Source organism: Desmodus rotundus, chromosome 5 (assembly GCF_022682495.2).
Source record: "Desmodus rotundus isolate HL8 chromosome 5, HLdesRot8A.1, whole genome shotgun sequence".
Taxonomy (NCBI): domain Eukaryota; kingdom Metazoa; phylum Chordata; class Mammalia; order Chiroptera; family Phyllostomidae; genus Desmodus; species Desmodus rotundus.
The window spans coordinates 94,873,551-94,891,934 of NC_071391.1; positions in this window are offsets into that span (position 1 = coordinate 94,873,551).

Below are 18,384 nucleotides of genomic sequence, written 5' to 3' on the forward strand. Positions count from 1 at the left end.
TTTTGCTCAATCCCTCAACTATCCCACTCAAACCTTCCCCAACCCCCAATAGCTGCCATCCTGCTCTCTATCTATGTAGAGTCTGTCTCTATTTTGTTGTTAGTTAATTTTGTTCATTAGATTCCACATGAGTGAAATCTTATGGTACATGTCTTTCTCTGACTAGCTTATTTCATTTAACATAATGCTCTCCAACTCAACCCATGCAGTCAAAAAAGGTAAGATTTCCTTCTTTCTTTATGGCTTAGTAGTATTCCATTGTGTAAATGTACCACAGCTTTTTCATTCACCATCTACTGATGGGCACTTGGGCTGTGTCCAAATCTTGGCTACAGTAAATAATGCTTCAATGAACATATATATGAGTGCATATATTCTTTCAAGTGAATATTTTGGGTTTCTTTGGATATATTACCAGAAGTGGAATTGCTAGGTCATAAAGAAGAGTCATTTTTAATTTTTTACTATTTTCTACAGTGGCTGCACAAGTCTGCATTCCCACCACTGGCACAAGGATTCTCTTTACTATATATTCTCACCAATAATGGTTGTTTATTGATTTATTAATGGTAGCCATTTTGGAAGGTGAGAGGTGATATCTTATTGTAGTTTTAATTTACATTTTTCTGATGATTAGTGAGGTTGAGAATCTTTTCATATGTCTATTGGCTGTCTCTATGTCCTCTTTGGAGAAGTGTCTATTCAGATACTTTGCCTGTTTCTTAATTGGATTGTTGTTATTTTGGTATTGAGTTTTGTAAGTTCTTTATAAATTTTGGATATTAACTCCTTATCAGATGTATCAGCAAATATGTTCTCCCATTCAGTGAGTTGTCTTTTCATTTTATTCATGGTTTTATTTGCTGTGCAAAATTTTTTATTTTGATGTTCCTCTGTTTATTTATTTTTTCTTTTGTTTCCCTTGCCTGATAAGATATACCAGAAAAATATTGCTATGAGAAATGTTTGAGATTTTACTGCCTATGTGCTTATCTAGGACCTTTATGGTTTAGAGTCTAACATATAAATCTTTAATTTATTTTGAGTTTATTCTTGTGTATTATATAGTAAGGTAGTCTGTTTCATTATTTTGCATGTATCTGTCCAATATTCTCAACACCATTTATTGAATAGACTGCCATTACCCTATTGTAAGTTCTCTCCTGTTCTTGCTCCTTTGTCAAATATTAATTGACCATAAAGTCAAGAGTTCATTTCTGGGCTCTCTATTTGGTTTTGTTGATCTATATGTCTGTTTTTATGCCAGTACCATGCTGTTTTGATTACTATGTTCTTGTAGTATAGTTTGATATCATGTAGTTTGGTTCCTCCACATTTGTTCTTTTTCCTCACAATCACTGTTGCTATTCAAGGTTTTTTGTGGTTCCACATAAATTTTAAAAATATTTGCTCTTGTTCTGTGAAATTTTTAAAATATTTGCTCTTGTTCTTTTTATTGGTATATTGTGAAGAATTACATTGACTCTCTAGATTGCTATAGGTAGTATGGACATTTTGAAGATTTTAACTCTTCCTATACATGAACACAGTATATGCTTTCACTTATTTGCATCTTTTTCAATTTCTTTCTTTGGAGTCATATAATTTTTTACATTCAAGCCTTTTATATCCATGATTAAATTTATTCCTAGGAATTGTATTCTTTTGAAGCAATTGTGAATGTGTTTGTTTTGTTAATTTCTTTTTCTGATAGTTTATTATTGGTGTATAAAAATGCAACTGATTCCTGGGTATTTATTTTATACCCTGCTATATATAGGATTCATTTATTAGTTCTAGTAGTTTTTTGTTGGAATCATTACAGTCTCTACAAACAGGGTCATGTCATTTGAAAATGATGACAGTTTTAATTCTTCCTTTGCAGTTTGGATGCCTTTTATTTCTCCTTATTGTCTGATTGCTGTGGCTAAGACTTCCAGTACTATGTTGAATAAGAGTGGGGAAAATGGACATCCCTATCTTGTTCTTGATGTTAAGGGAAACACTTGTAGTTATTCCCTATTGAGCATGATGTTGGCTATGGATTTGTCATATATGGTCCTTAAAACATTTAGGTATGTTCCCTCTATTCCTACTTTGCTGAGAGTTATTTTCATCATAAATGGGTGCTGGATTTTATCAAATGCTTTCTCTGCATCTTTTGATAAGACCATGTGATTTTTATCCTTCATTTTTGTTTATATAGTGTATCATGTTTATTTATTTGCAGATATCATACCAACCTTGAGTCCCAGGATAAATCCCACTTGATCCTGTTGTATGATGTTTTGAATGCACTCCTGGATGTGGTTTGCTAATATTTTGTTGAGGATTTTAACATCAATGTTCATCAGGGATATTGGCTTATAATTTTCTTCCTTTGTAGTATCTTTTTTTGGAATTAGAATAATGCTGGCTTATAAAATGAGCTTGGGAATCTTCCCTTCTCTTGACTTTTTTGGAATTGAGAAGAATAGGTGTTAGTTCTTTGATTGTTTGGTAAAATTCACCTATGAAGATATCCAGTTCAGGACTTTGTTGAAAATTTTCTGATTACTGCTTTAATTTCACTATGTGTAATCTGACTATTCAGATTATCTGATTCTTCCTGTTTTACTTTGGAAGATTTTATGTTTTTAGGAATTTATCCATTTTGTCCAGACTGTCCAATTTGTTGACATATAGTTTGAGATTTCACTACATTTATGTACAGTTTGTAATATTTTCTTAAACCATTTATATTTCTTTGGTGTTAGTTCTCTTTCATTTCTGATATTACTTATTTGGTTTCTCTCTCTTCTTTTCTTGATGAGTCTGGTTAAGGGTTTTTAAACCTTATGTTTTCAAAGAATGAGGTCTTTGGTTCATTGATCTTTTGTATCACTTTTTAAGACTGTATTCCATTTATTTCTGCTCTGATTATTATTATTATTTCCTTCCTTCTACTCACTTTTGGGTTTTGCTTATTGTTCATTTTTCTAGTTCTTTTAAGTGCAAAGTTAGATTGTTTTTTGAGCTTTTTCTTATCTTGAGGTAGGCCTGTAATGTTCTGAATTTCCCTCTTAGGACTACTTTTGATGTGTTCCATAGATTTGGGGTTCTAATTTTTACTTGTTTCAAGGTACCTTTTGATTTCTTCCTTTATCTTATTGATAATCCATTCATTGTTTAGTAACATGCACTTGGTGCTGCAAGTCTCTTTGTGTTTTTCTGTTTTTTTTTCCTTGTGATTGATTTCTAGTTTCATACCATTATGGTCAGAGAAGATGCTAGATATGATTTTATTCTTTTTAATTTATTGAGGCTTGGTTTGTGTCCTAATATATGTAGTCTATTTTAGAAAATGTTCTATATGTACTTGAAAACAATGTATATTCTGCTGCTTTGGGGTGAAATGCTCTGAAGACATCAATTAAGTCCATCTTTTATAGTTTCTCATTTAAGATTACTGTTGCCTTATCTATTTTTTGTTGGAAAATCTATGCATTGATGTTTATGGGTTGTTAAAACCCCTTACTGTGACTATATTATTCTCAATCTCTTCCTTATTATCCATCAAGAGTTGCTTTACTTATTTATGTGCTCCTGTTTTGGGTGCATAAATATTTACAAGGGTTATATCCTCTTGTTGGATTGCTCCCTTTATCACTATATAGTGTCCTCCTTTGTCTCTTGTTATGTCCTCTGTTTTAAAGTTTATTTTGTCATATATAAATACTGCTATCCCAGGTTTTTAAAAAATTTCCATTTGTATGAAATATCATTTTACATCCCTTTACTTTTAGTCTGTGTGTATCATTCATACAGAGGTGAGTCTTTTGTAGACAGCATATATATAGGTCTTATTTCTTATCCATTCAGTTACCACATGTCTTTTGTTGGAGCATTTAAGCCACTTACATTTAAAGTGATTATTGATAAGTAAGTGTTTATTGCCATTTTATTCTTTTAACTGTGTTCCTGTTCTCCTCTTCCTCCTCTCCTCCTCCTTGCAGGAACTAGAACAATTTTTGTAGTACTGGTTTGGTGGTAACAAACTTTTTAAGTTTTTTCTTCTCTAGGAAGCTCTTTATTACCCCAGTTTTAAATGATTCATAGCTTTGCTGGGTAAAGTACTCTTCATTGTAGGTCATTGCATTTCATTACTTTGAAAATTTCAAGCCATTCTCTTCTGACCTGAAATGTGTCTGTTGAGAAATCAGCTGACAGGCTTATGGGAGTTCCTTTGTAGGGAACTAACTCTATTTCTCTTGCTGCTTTTAAAATTCTTTCTTTGTCTTTAATCTTTGCCATTTGAATTATTGTGTCTTGGTTTGGGCCCCTTTGGGTCAATCTTGAACTTCCTTGGCTTTCTTTTGCATTTACAAAGTTAGGGAAGTTTGGGGTCAGTATTTCTTCCAACAGGATCTTGATCCTTTGCTCTCTCTCTTCTTCTGGTAGCCCTATCACATGGATATTGCTGTGCTTCATGTCATTGCAAAGGTCCCTTAAACTATCTTCATTTTTAAAATTATTTTTTCTTTTTGCTGTTCTGATTGGGTGTTTTTCCTACGTTATTTTCCAAATTACTGATTCTATCCTCTGCTTCATTCAACCTACTGTTTATTCCTTCAAATGTATTCTTCTTTTCAGATATTGTATTTTCATATCTGAGTGGTTCTCTTTTATGGTTTCTCTGTCCTTTTTCAAGCTGTTGTATTTCTCACTAAATTTCTTGAGCATCCTTATGATCATTACTTTGAATTCTATATCTGATTAATTGCTTGCCTCCATCTCATTTAGCTCTTTTTCTGTAGAGTTCTGTTCTTTGATTTGAGCTTTGTTTCTTTGTCTCTGTCTCCCCATTTTGGCTGTCTCTTTGTGTTTATCTCTATATATTAGCTAGATCAGCTATGACTCACAGTCTTTGTGGCATGGTCTTATTGTAGTAGATGTCCTGTTGGACCCAGTAGTGCAGTCTCCTTGATCACCTGAGTGGGCACTCCTGAAAAGTCCCTTGTGTGGGTTATATGGGCCTTCGTATTGTAATTTAATCTTGATTGCTATTGGTCCATTTGTGCATGAGATCAACCCTTAACCTGCTGTCTGTGAGGCTCAATTCTGATTATGGCATATAAGGTTCTATGCAAGTGCTGACCACATGAAGACAAATTTGCCTCAGCAGGTTTTGGTGCCTGCCAAGATCTCCCTTTGGATATGCTGCTTGTGAAGCTCATTGTATCCTGCTCTGATGTTGTCTCAATCTGGCCACTGGTGTGTTAGTTTTGGGCCTCTTGGAGAGCCTCTAGTGCAGGTCAGTTATCAGATGCTGCTTGTGATTGGCCCTTGGCAACCTGTTTGGAGCAGTTTCAAAGTATCTTCTTCTGTGCATCCTTGGTTATAAGATTTCTCTTCAGCTAGTCTTCAGTTGGTTATTCAGGATGACTTTTGTATAATTTAGTTATAATTCCAATTTGATCCTGGGAAGAAGTGAATGTACTTTCACTTGCTCTGCTACCATCTTTGATCTCATCCCCCATTATTTTTATTTCGTTTTAATTATTTATATAATTACCTAAGTCATTAGAACAATACAAGTAAGATCATAACTTAATTTTGACCCATTGACTATTTAATTCCCATAGGTCCATAAAGACAAAGAATTCCACTTACTAATCACACTTGTGAGGGAGTTATATTTCCACCAGTTCCAACTGTCCCCTCTGTGTAAGTAGAGCAAGGCTTAGCCTAAGTATATATTTTCATTGATTCCCTGGGATTTATATAGTACCCCAGTTTTATGGACCAAGATAGATAGTCATTAGGCATTGCTTCATACATACAGAGCATCTCAGCACTGGTAGGGGCCTTTAGGGACCATGAAGGGAGGACCCTTAATATTATAGTATGTGCTCTCTGCAGATCTATACTAGGTACTTAAACATATATTTTTACAATCAATCCTCACAGCAGCTTTCAAGTGTAGACATTATTATTTCAATTTCATAAATGAAGTAGTAAAAAAATTGAGGTTTGGGAAACTGTAGAAATATGCCCACATAAGGGTCCCTGTAATTATTATGCACATTCATGACAACTATTGTATTTTCTTTGCCATTCATTCATTTGCACAAATATTTGATTGTGTATATCACTTTTTTACTCAATTAATTCTAGGATAAAAAAGATATTCACATTGATAAAGAAAATTTTGAGACAAAAATATAATGAGAATAAATACAAAATTTATGTTGAATTATCAAAAGAATAGTACAATATAAGCAATGATAAACAATTAAGTCTAATATTTTGTCAATTATTTCAGAAAAAGAAACATTTATATAAAAGGATTATTACTCACTCAATTGAATTGTTGGGAAGCCTCACTGCAATGTAAAATTTCATGTCCAGTGTCAATAATTTTTGAGTCATTTATATTGATGAAGTGATACTGCCTTTCATAAATGAATTTTTCTTTGGAAGTTTATGGTATGTTTGTCTATTTTATTAAACATATACTTTTACAATACAATAGATGGGTGTTATTGTCACCATCATCATCATCATTTCTATTGCAGGAAACTATATACCTGTTAGGTGGCCTAAATTGTAGTTATCTCTTTAAAATTATTATAATAGTTTTCATAATATTAAATATGTATTCTTACATAGAAGAACATTAAATGTATTAAAGATATATCATAAAATATGCAGTTAAAGTAGTTTTATGGTGTAAAACTTTCTTGGTATTTTAAATACAATTGGTGTGGAAGCTATGTCAGGTATTTTTGCAAACAATGTTATCTGAATTACTTCAATTCCCTAAACCCAGAATGAGCAAAATATTCTCTCCCTGAGATGGTGGCATAAACAGGAAATATATACTATTTTATAAAAAATGTAAATAATTGAAAATATAAATAGTTAAGTGATAAAATTTGAAGTAATGTATAGTATGGATCTATATTAATTTCCAAGTTTCTTTTCAAAGGAAACCCTTCCATGTGGTGGTAGGAACTCTTTGTCCTGGTTTCCTGAAGTCTTTGGTCCTGACTTTATATTGGGTTCATCCATTTTTTAATCTCCCACCGTCATAATAAATTTGAAATGTAATTGTTGTATATTTAAGACAAAATAAAGGGGTTTGACACATTCAGAAATATTTGTGAGGGTCTACAATGCTGCAGGCACAGTCCTGGCTCCTGAGACAAGTAGTGTACAGTCTTGGAACTCAGGCAGCACACATACAGGTAACTACATAAGTTTCATTTTAGGGCTGTAGCATTTACATGTTGAATGAAAAACATTTCATTTTCTGAAGGAAGTTTTGCAATAAACTTCATTAGAAAGTACAAAATATCAAGAAGGGGAAAGACATCAGCATGCATCTGAATTGGGGCATGTAATTGCTTTTATATATTTCATTGAGGTTTTCACAGAAATGGGTCCTTTTGTTTCCTTTCAATTTAGTCAACCACCATCTTAAACCTGAACTTTATTGTCACCCCTCCAAGGACAAGAAAAGGGTTAAATAATCTATGTAAGATTAAAATAGTCCTTTACCATTTATAATTACTTATATTTATAATTATTGGGAAGCCTATTGCTATTTTTATAAATATAATATTTAGTAAATAATTCTTGTGATAAGCTAAAGCCACATTTACTTACTGGATGGTTTAAATATGCATAAATCAGCACATTTTGTTATTTATGAGGTTATTTTTACATTGATACAAATACTTGTATCTTTCCTAATCACTTTCCATATTCTCAACTATTGGGAAGTAATGTTATCGGTCAGATGGTCTTTTTTTTTTTTTAATTTGTGAAGAAAATCCTCAGGTAAATGGGGAAATCACTTAATTAATAGAACAAGCTAGCATTATCAAATTGTTCTCCATTATAAATTAAATAAGTATAAAAAAGAGCAAAAAAGAAGAGATTGTTTTGAATTAAGCATTCACTCTGTGCCAGAGATAGAATTGTATGTTTGCAAAATGAATTATGAATCTCATAATAAAGTTTTATATTTGTTAAAAAAAACCATAGAAACGAGAAGAGGGAAACATCTCTCTACTGATGCACTGGCTCTAGGACCAGATAGGCAGATTCATGGAATCACGACTACAGTGACTGCTTGAATCTATGCTTACCATTCAGATGATTTTGTTCATTTGCCTAACAATAGGTGTGCACTGTGGGCAAACTTAATGACACACTAAGTAGTGATGCTTTGAAGAAACGACCCTAGATGGTGTTGTAAACTTCTATTGTTTTGCTAATCACATGAGAAAGAAAATTGGTGAAAAACCCATCAATTGCTTGAAGAAGACCTGTTCCACAACTCCAGAAGTAGACACTGAGATTAATCATTTTTGGTGTACCACACATTCGGTTTCACCTACAGAGGTGGTAAACAGAGTTTGCCACCTCAAAATAACTCTTTTGGGAAAGTGATTATTTTTAAGGTAGTATTTTTTCAAGAAACACAAGACTTAGGAAAAACTTTTGACCTTCCCACTAACTGCCTAAAAGAATGTAGACAGAGGACCTGCTCTAGGAAGAGAGATATCACAGATAACTATAGTTTAATATGAACTAAGTGTGATAGACAGGGAGGAACTTAAGCAAGGACTTTTGTTCAAAGTCCACTCTATGGCCCAGAGGAGTTAAAGATGGCCCAGAGACATATGAAAAGATGCTCAGCATCATTAGCCATCAGACAGATGCAAGTTAAAACCACAATGAGATACCACTTCACACCAGTCAGAATGGGCCTCATAAACAAAGCAACAAACAACAAGTGTTGGAGAGGATGTGGAGAAAAGGGAACCCTAGTGCACTGTTGGTGGGAATGCAGACTGGTGCAGCCACTGTGGAAAACATTATGGAATTTCCTCAGAAAACTAAAAATGGAACTGCCTTTTGACCTGGAAATTCCACTGCTGGGATTATACCCTAAGAACACTGAAACACCAATCCAAAAGAACCTGTGCACCCCAATGTTCATAGCAGCACAATTTACAATAGCCAAGTGCTGGAAGCCACCTAAGTGCCCATCAGCAAATGAGTGGATCAAAAAACTATGGTACATTTACACAATGGAATTCTATGCAGATGAGAGAAAGAAGGAGCTCCTACCCTTTGTGACAGCATGCATAGAACTGGAGAGCATTATGCTAAGTGAAATAAGCCAGGCGGTGAAAGACAAACACCATAGGATCTCACCTATAAGTGGAACCTTATAAACAGAACAAACAAGCAAGCAAAATATAATCAGAAACATTGAAATTAAGAATAAACTGATTGTAACCAGAGGGGAGGTGGGAGGGGATAATGGGGGGAAAAGGTGTAAGGGTTTTCAGGAACATCCATAGAGGACACATGGACAAAATCAAAGAGGGTAGCATAAAGGGTGGGAAGTAGGGATAGCTGCGGTGGGGGAGAATTATGAGGGGAAAATGGAGACAAGTGTACTTGAAAAACAGTTTTAAAAAAAGTTTAAAAAAAAAGATGGCCCAGCAAAACATTTGTATACCATTTATAGGCTTTTCTATTTCCATGTGAGTTGCCTTTTTACCTTTGAATTCTTAGACCACAAGTCACTCCACCCCTCTTCTTCGTAGCTCAAGATGGCACAGGAGCTCTAACTGTCCAGTATGTTCTCAGGCCCCATATTTTTATGGAACACCTGTGTGTACATATGTAATACATTTTACGTTCTTCTGTGAATTTCTCTGGGTTTAATTTGGTTATTAGTCCAGCCAGAATAAGTTAGGAGGGTGGAAGGAAAATTATTTGTTTTACCCTTGCAGAGGGAAGCCATGGGTGAGGGTACCCCTCAGACTCCTGAGTAGAAAAAGCCAGTTCTAAGCTAAGACTTGCATATGAAATAGCTCAATTTCCTTTTCTTTATCTGGATATTTTTTTATACTTGATCTTAGCCAAAAGGCCAAGAAGTGATGGATACTTTTTAAGGATTAAAAAATCATATGAAAAAGACTAAAAGAGAGTTTAGATGAAAGCGCAAGATGCAAAAATGGCAAACAGAATGAAAAACAATACTTTTAGAATTAAGTGGGAAATGACCAGAAAGCACATCAAGCCATTTCCTAATTTTTTTTTCACTCGTTCAACTACTGGCTGAGCACTGACTATATGTCCAGTTCTACCAAACCCCATGTCATCTGCTCCATAAACTCACATTCTAAGGGCAGGCACACACCTCATGGGGAGGAGAGTGATATGCAGGTATCATGAATTACTATCAGGAAGGAAGTCATGAGTTATCTTGTAAGCAACTAATTGAGGACTCCTGATAATATTTCTAAGAACCCCAGAACTGGCAAAACTACCTAAGCAATATTAATGGCCCAGAAGGAAAACGTTTCCTAGAGCAAGTTCAGGGTGATTTTTGGAAACAAAACAAAACAAAACAATACAAAACAAAACAACAGCCTGAGTAAATTCTAACTCAGATTAAGCATTGAAAATTATCTGGAAACATTTTACTGAATTCAGCACATTATGGTGTTTAAATCTTGCTCAAAATTTGTATAGTTCTTTAAATATATATGCTCTTATTAAGCATAAGTTACTATTTAATACAAATAGCACATTTTACTCAAGTGCAGGATGCTAATGAAATCTAAAGATGTGTCTTTGTTCAGAAGCCACTTGTGATCTACATCAGTTTATAAATTTGAGTTTATAAGGCCAACACCCTATAAGGCTGTTCGTTTGCTCCTGGAGTGAGGCCTTTCTTCAAACTTGAGTTACTATGTAAGATTTATCCCAATCCATGAGAAGACAAGTTTCATTAGTTAAAATACTTCATGTACAATTATGAATGTCTATCACAAAGTCTAAAGTTGTTCAGTTGAATAATCATTTATTAATTATAAATCAATGCATTATATATTTTACACATTACCTACAACCTTTTGCAGCCCTTTCAAAAACCAAAGTATACATTCAAATAAAAATTCATAAATTCAAACTTCAAACATTCCATGCTCTATTTCCCCTTCTTATCTTTATAGTTCGCTCCCTCTAATACTCCAACTGCATCAATCTCTGTCCTCACGGCACATGCAATCCATTGATCCTACCTAACTTAAATGCATGGGCCAGCACTGTACCATTCAACTCACACAAGCACTCAACTGTCTTGCTCTTTCCTATATGCCCAGTGGAACTATGATGCACTTTAATCTGCTCTCTGCCCATGGAATGCCTGCACCTTTACAAGAAAATGTAGATGCAAAAAACACACAATTAAACAGACTGGAGATATGTGTGTGTGTGCACATACACACACACACAGAGTTATTAACCTCAAGTATTCTAATTCTGTTTGGATGCATAATTTGTGTCCCTGGTCATTTTTTCTTGCATTCTCCTTGACAAATATTTCATGTTTTTTTTTAAATCCAAATTTGTATTTTATTTTTTTGAAAATATTTTCTTTTTTAAAATTTTTATTGTTATTCATTTACAGTCATATGCCTTTTCTCCCCATCCCTCCACCCCACCCCAGCTGAACCCACCTCCCTCCCCCACCTCCACCTTCCCCCTTGATTTTGTCCATGTGTCCTTTATAGTAGTTCCTGTAATCCCCTTTCCCCACTGTGACCTCCCCACTCCCCCCTGGCTATTGTTAGATTGTTCTTAACTTCAATGTCTCTGGTTATATTTTGTTTGCTTTTTTCTTCTGTTGATTATGTTCCAGTTAAAGGTGAGATCATATGGTAGTTGTCCCTAACCATCTGGTTTATTTCACTTAGCAAATATTTCGTGTTTTGATTTTTTTCCTGAAGTCTCTAATTTTCCTTTCCCTATCCTCACTCTCACTGAAAATTTGAAGCAATAAGACAAGGACATACTAAACTGTCCTAAAACGCATGCTCACCAACCTGTTTCTGTGTCCTTCCACTGCTGTTATTGTGGATAAACTGTCCTTCTACACAAGCCCTATGCTTCCACCAGTACACTAGACGCCATCTCTCTCATATAACCAGAACAATTCTTCAGCAATAACCATTCTTTTCTTCTGTCATTCATTTTTCCCTTTTTATTGGATTGTTCCCAGCACTATGTAAATATGTTGTTATTTCTCCAATCTGTGCAAATTTTACTTTATGTGATCCCATGCTTCACTCTGATTATACTGCTCTATTTATTTATTTCTCCAAATAATAAAATCCCTTGAAATAGATGTTGATACTCACTATCTCCAGCTTTTCTCAACTACTTCTCTCTTGAACCAGTTCGGATTTTAAATCTACAGCTCTACATAAAATTGTTCTTCTCACTCTGGCTGGGGTGGCTCAGCGGATTGAGTGCCGGCCTGAAAAACCAAAGGGTCACCGTTTCAATACCCAGTCAGGGCACATGCCTGGCATGTGGGCCAAATTCCCAGTATGGGGTGCATGAGAAGCAACCACACACTGATGTTTCTCTCCCTCTCTTTCTCCCTCCCTTCCCCTCTGTATAAAAATAAAGATAAATAAAATCTTTAAAAAATTGTTCTTCTCATGGTCCTCAAACTTCCATGTTTCTAAATCAAATTGTCTGTCCTTAGCCCTCAACTTACTTGACCCATTGTTGGCATTTGATATTGTTATTCACCCTCCAGTCCATGAAGTACTGTGTTTACTTGACTTCCGGGACAAGGCACTCATCTGAATTTACTCTTATTTTCTCATTGTTTATTCTCAATCCTTTTTACTCATTCTTTATCAGCTTCCTAACTTGAAATGCTAGCATGCCATATGATTCAGTCATTGAACCTCTTCTTTTCTCCTTCTACACTCACTCCATAGGTGGTCTTGGTGCTCCTCATGAAAGTGGTGTCCAGCTAACTAACTGCCAAAGAGTAGTGCTTCCCTTCTTCAGTGTAGAGTTGTTCCTTGGGATAAACTTCGCAGCCACAGACTATATTTCCAAGTTCTTCTCAGAAATGATTATGATTACTAGTCTATTTCTTGACAATGGAATGTGAACAGAAGGGATCCGTACTCCTCAAAAATTTCCCATTGGCATCATTTATTTTTCCTCCTTATCAGTGGGGTGATGATAACAACCAGAAGCCTCTATTAGCCTAGGTCCCTGAATAATTGTGTGAACCCCTCCAACAAGCCTATCCCCATTCCCTGCTGTGGATTGGACTATAAAGGAATGAGACATTTTTAAAATTTAAGATAGTAAGTTTAGAGGCTCAAGTTTCAACTCTGTCACTTAGGAGCAGTGTTTTTCTATGATCACAATGGGTACTGCCTTAATTATATAAATCAATCTACTACTGTCTGATGATTGGGGGATTTATATGTCCATTCTGAGCCTCTCTCCTAAACCCTAAGTCTGAATATTTAATTGTCTTTCACACTTCTACTTGGAGGTCTAATAGACACCGTAAGCCTGTCATCTCCAAAGTTCCTAATAAGCACCTCTCTAAACTACTTCCTCTTGAACCTTCCTTGCCTGTGTTAAAGAAACAGAGCTTTCTTAAAGCAACTTCATTCTTCCAGTGGCTCAGAGAAAAAGCTTACAATTAACCTATATTATTTTTTCTCTCACCCTCAAAATCTGTTCTTTCATAATAATGATACCTTTAACTTGAAAATATATCCAGAATTTAAATATCATCAGCACCCAACTACTTCTTACCAGCCTTCCAGGCACCACGTCGCATTAGCACTACATTTTGTTTGGATTGTTATGGAAGCCTCCTAATTTACATCTCTGCTTTTGTCCTTGCTCCCCTAGAGTCAAAACTGGAGGGATTCTGTTAATATAAAACTTAGATCACCTGATTTGTTTCTGCTCAACCTTTTAAAGATTTCCCACTGGCAATGTAAATGCCAATCTACTTGTAGGAGACTCCAGACCCCTGCCTGCTTAGGCCCGATTCCTACTTCTGAATTTCCACAATGTTTGACATTTATTTCTCTTGTGGCTTCTATCACATTAGAGGTACTCTAATAACCTAGGAGAGTGGAAAGAGACTTCTCTACTAGTTTCAGTTCTGTCACTTTGAGACTGAATAGCTTTTGATCAAGTTTATTAACTTTTCTGAGTCTCGGATTTGTTATACCTAAACCTGGGGATATACTACTCATCATATGGGATTATGGGTTACTAGTGAGTAAAAAATACATACTGAAAGTTCTAAATTCATGTTGATATCACCACCACCGTCTTTATCATCATCACCATTGTCACAATTCACCTTCATCATCATAATTATCATCATCATCCAGCATCATCACCATCACCACCACCATCACCATCACAATCATCATCACTATTATCACCATCACTGTCATTATCATTATTCTTTTTCTGTAGCATAGTGTTTACAGTATAGCCTCTGGGAACGAGTTGCCTATATTCAAACATTGACTAGTTGTGTCATCTGGGCAAGTTATATAACTTATCTGTCTTTAGTTTCTTCATTTTTGAAATAGACTGTACTAAAAATATCAATAATTTTAAAGGATTATGAGTATTAAATGAGATGATAGATACACTGTTTGTAAAGGAGCCTGTCTCGTGCATTCAGCAAGTGTTAGCTATTGCTATTATTCTATCTACTCAATCATGCTATGTAGTTTTAAAAGGCAAAATTTGCATGGCCCATCCATGTACCTCCTGCAGGAATGAATGCTTAGCACAGAGTAGATTCTCAAAAATTTAAATAAATGCTTAATATTTGGTTGTAAAGATAAATTAATGAATGGATAAATGACAACACAGCACAATACTGAGTTTTATACTAGCGTTTTTTTTTTAAGTGTTTGCAAGTCTTAAGGCTGATAATCAGAACTTAGAAGTTCAGGAATGGTAGGGAACATGGAGGTTCAGAGGTATCTACATTAGATTCTGCTCCTCTCCCTGGGAAAGTTCAAGAAAACCACTGAAACAGTCCCCTGTGGACAGGCTGGAAGCAGCTGATGAGATTTTCTCAGTGAACTCCTTAAATAAGATCTGCACTAGCATGCTTTTTAGAGTGACTTTTGGACAGATAATTGGAAACTTGAAAAGCTTTAAGAAATTACTCAAGATAAACGGGCTATAAGAAGTTGTTGGGGGCAAGCCCCAAAAGTCTAAATTCAGGATTGATTCCAAAGAACTGACTCATAGCCTTATTCAAATCCATGAACTTTAATAGGAGAAACTTATATATATGGGCAAGACAGCTGCTCCCAGTAGTGGCCAGCTGGGAAGTGTCCACATCCCTCCCAGGATAGGGTCTCTTTTTTATAGGGGGTTAATTGTAAAACTATATAGTGGGTAGTCACATAGACCATCAGAAAGACTAATGCATCCCTAAATAACAGATAATATCAGGCAGTTATCACACTCTATACATTCATTAACCTCTTTCCACAGAACATGATGTTTAACTTTGGGCAGCATTCTGGTGTTCAGGGTAGTCAACCAAGCCTGAGGCTATACTGAGTTATGAGTCCAACATTTCTGAGGTGCCTTTGCTGCTGGAGCCATATTGCATCTCAGTGAGTTGTGCTACAGAAATAGATGGAGATGCTTGGGTGAAAATCGGTGTTTGAAACTTTGCTTTCTTTATTTACAGGTTTGGTTTGGTCAGATTTCTATTTCCAGTATTTCCAGCAGTTGATTAAATTCTAGAATACAAAATGAAACATACATTTGCAAATGGTCTCCTCATTTTTCAAGTCCTGTTTTTAGAAACATTTTTGCCATGATCCTAAAGGGTGGCACAATGTGCCATTCCCCTGTGTAACACTTTGGTATACTGATAATTTTGAGCTGTAGGTATTTGAAAAATATAAAACTCAGGGAGAGGCTTTATCTGAACTCCCTTTATTTACCTAAAGACAAAGCCTCCGAAAGGAGCTCAACAGTCATATATCTTCTTCCTAAGAGTTTCATCAACAAGGAAAGAAGATTGACCCGACATTGGTGAGAAGGCTAGAAATTGATACCAGACAACCTGTGTCACAAACTATCATATCTCCCATCTATTCTTCCAGGGATCATTTGTCTTTCCTAAAAATCATTTACTTCTTCCTAAGAGGCTACATGACCCATCTCTGTTTCCTACAAAGATGGTATTTTATTCTGAATTCTAAGCCACTCCTGGATAGTCCCCATATATACATGAGGTATACATGTTAATAAACTTCTGTTGGTTTTTCTATTGCTTACTTTTTGTTACAGAGGTATCAACTAAAACTCACAAGGGTAAAGGAGACAGTATCCACCCCCTCTCACCCCTTACAATTACTTGAAGAAGTATTCTTATTTATTGGGTTCTCAAAGGCACAAAGAAAGGGTGCCTACCAACCTCTACATTTGTAGAGGCTCTATAAATGTGTTAAATTGATGAATGAGTGTTCCTTATCTGTAATAATGAATATTATTCAGAGGTTTCTACAAGTTGGTTGTCTTTTTGCTTTGTGACTGCATTGTACATCAGAGTTCAGATGTAACTGGAGAGAGTTTGGAGGACAGAAAGTATCTCCTCCCACAGATGACATTGCAGTGCCTGAGAGGAATCAGGATATGAATGTCTGTTTCTTTTATACAGATGTGTTGCACTCAAATCCTAGATTTTTAAAGCCTTTTACAAAGAAACAAAATTTCTTATTCTGAGTCTCTTATTTTAAGGAGGAAAACTGAGGCTCTGAAAAGCTTAGTGGTTAACTATCTGAAGACAGAAACTTATTTAAATATACTTGGAGATTTAAATATTAAAAGTACTGTTCTTATTTATAGCCTTGAATTGGCAGAAAGTAGCTTTTCTGATAGCAAAACATTTCTCTACTGAAATAAATATTTCTAGCTAAAAGACAAGAATGTAATGCCATGCTTGTCAATAAAACATTCCTACCATTGATAGGGCTTCTCTTTTTTATTAAAAAAAAGTGAAGCTTGTTGAGACTTTAAGAACTTTCAACTATAATAACAAAATCAATACATGAACAATTATACTAGTGCTAATTTTTTATAGACAAAGATTTTTAATTGAAGTATCCTTACTAAACTAAGGGTTAGCGTTTGTACAATGCAGGTTTCAAGGAATGACAGAGTTAAATATGAATATTATAAAAATGTGTAAAAACAATGTGAAATAACAGTTCTAACTATTATCTAACTCTCTGCTCCTCTGAAATACAGCGTGGACTAGATCCTAAGGGAGCTACTTACCGTGGAGAGAGTGCTGGCGCCCTGCTGTGGTGCAAGGGTACCAATGACACTTATGAACAAGTAACTTGCCTCTGTCAGCCTTCACTCTACATTTAAAGAATTGGGGATAATACACTAAACCTCTGGAGATCTCTGCCTGCTCCTACACATGGAAGATCCTGACAGGGGGCAGGGTGGTCAACATTCAACAACTTCATTAGGCTCCAAGCTCTGTGAGGCAAGAGACCCAGTTAAATCGGGGTCCTTCAGAGCTTTTCAGGGCAGGATTTAGGGTGTGATTTAAGATGAGCTTTGCCCTAGATGACAATACTAATTTCCTCTGTAGAGATTACAGTTTTTATTTTTTTTAAGGTACACTTTCTCATAAGCTAAAATTTTAAGTCCTTTGTGATTTTTGTGGTGCCAGAGATACGGTACTGCCTAATGAATAGGATTCAGGAGAGATATTCCTATTACAGGATTCCATTAAATACATTCATAGTCTAGTGGACTACTTTAGATTAAAGGGAAGAAAAAAAGATTTTCCAGTTTCTTTGAGAAGCTTCATGTGTTCTAGGAAACACTTTTATGATACTGTGTGAAAGTCAATCTCAAATCAGGTAATTACCATGTATGAAAATATTTAGAAATCCTGTCATGTGATTGGATTTTCACATCATTTGCGTAGAATGGAAAAAAGGAGGTCCAAAACTATGAAACAGGATCATTTGAAGGAAACATTTTCTGTGGAACCGTTCATATTCATCCTGTGATTGGAGCAACAATGGGAAAGGCCTGCAGCCAGTATCCCCAAGGCGGGAGAGCTGTTGGTCAAATCACACACATATTCACCCAGCACATTCTTAAGGGTACTTAACTGCGCTTGAGGCATTGTGCTAGGAGCTAAGGATGAAAGAGTAACACAAATAAATAGGTGTCCTTACCTTTATGGAGCCTTCAGTCTAGCAGGAGAAAGCACTTAATCCTTTAGATTAAGTGCTAAGAAGGAAAAATATTGGAAAATATCAAAGGGTATAGATGGGGATGCTGATTAGTCCAGAAAGTCAGGTGCCAGGGGAGACTTCCTTGAGTCAGTTACCTCTGAGTTCAGATCCTAGAAGGAGTAAACAAAGTGAAAGGCAGAGAGGAAAAAGGTTTCCCAGTACAAGGAACAGAATGTGCAAAAGCCCTGAGGTGAGAGGGAGCAGGCACATATACCATTGGTAGAGT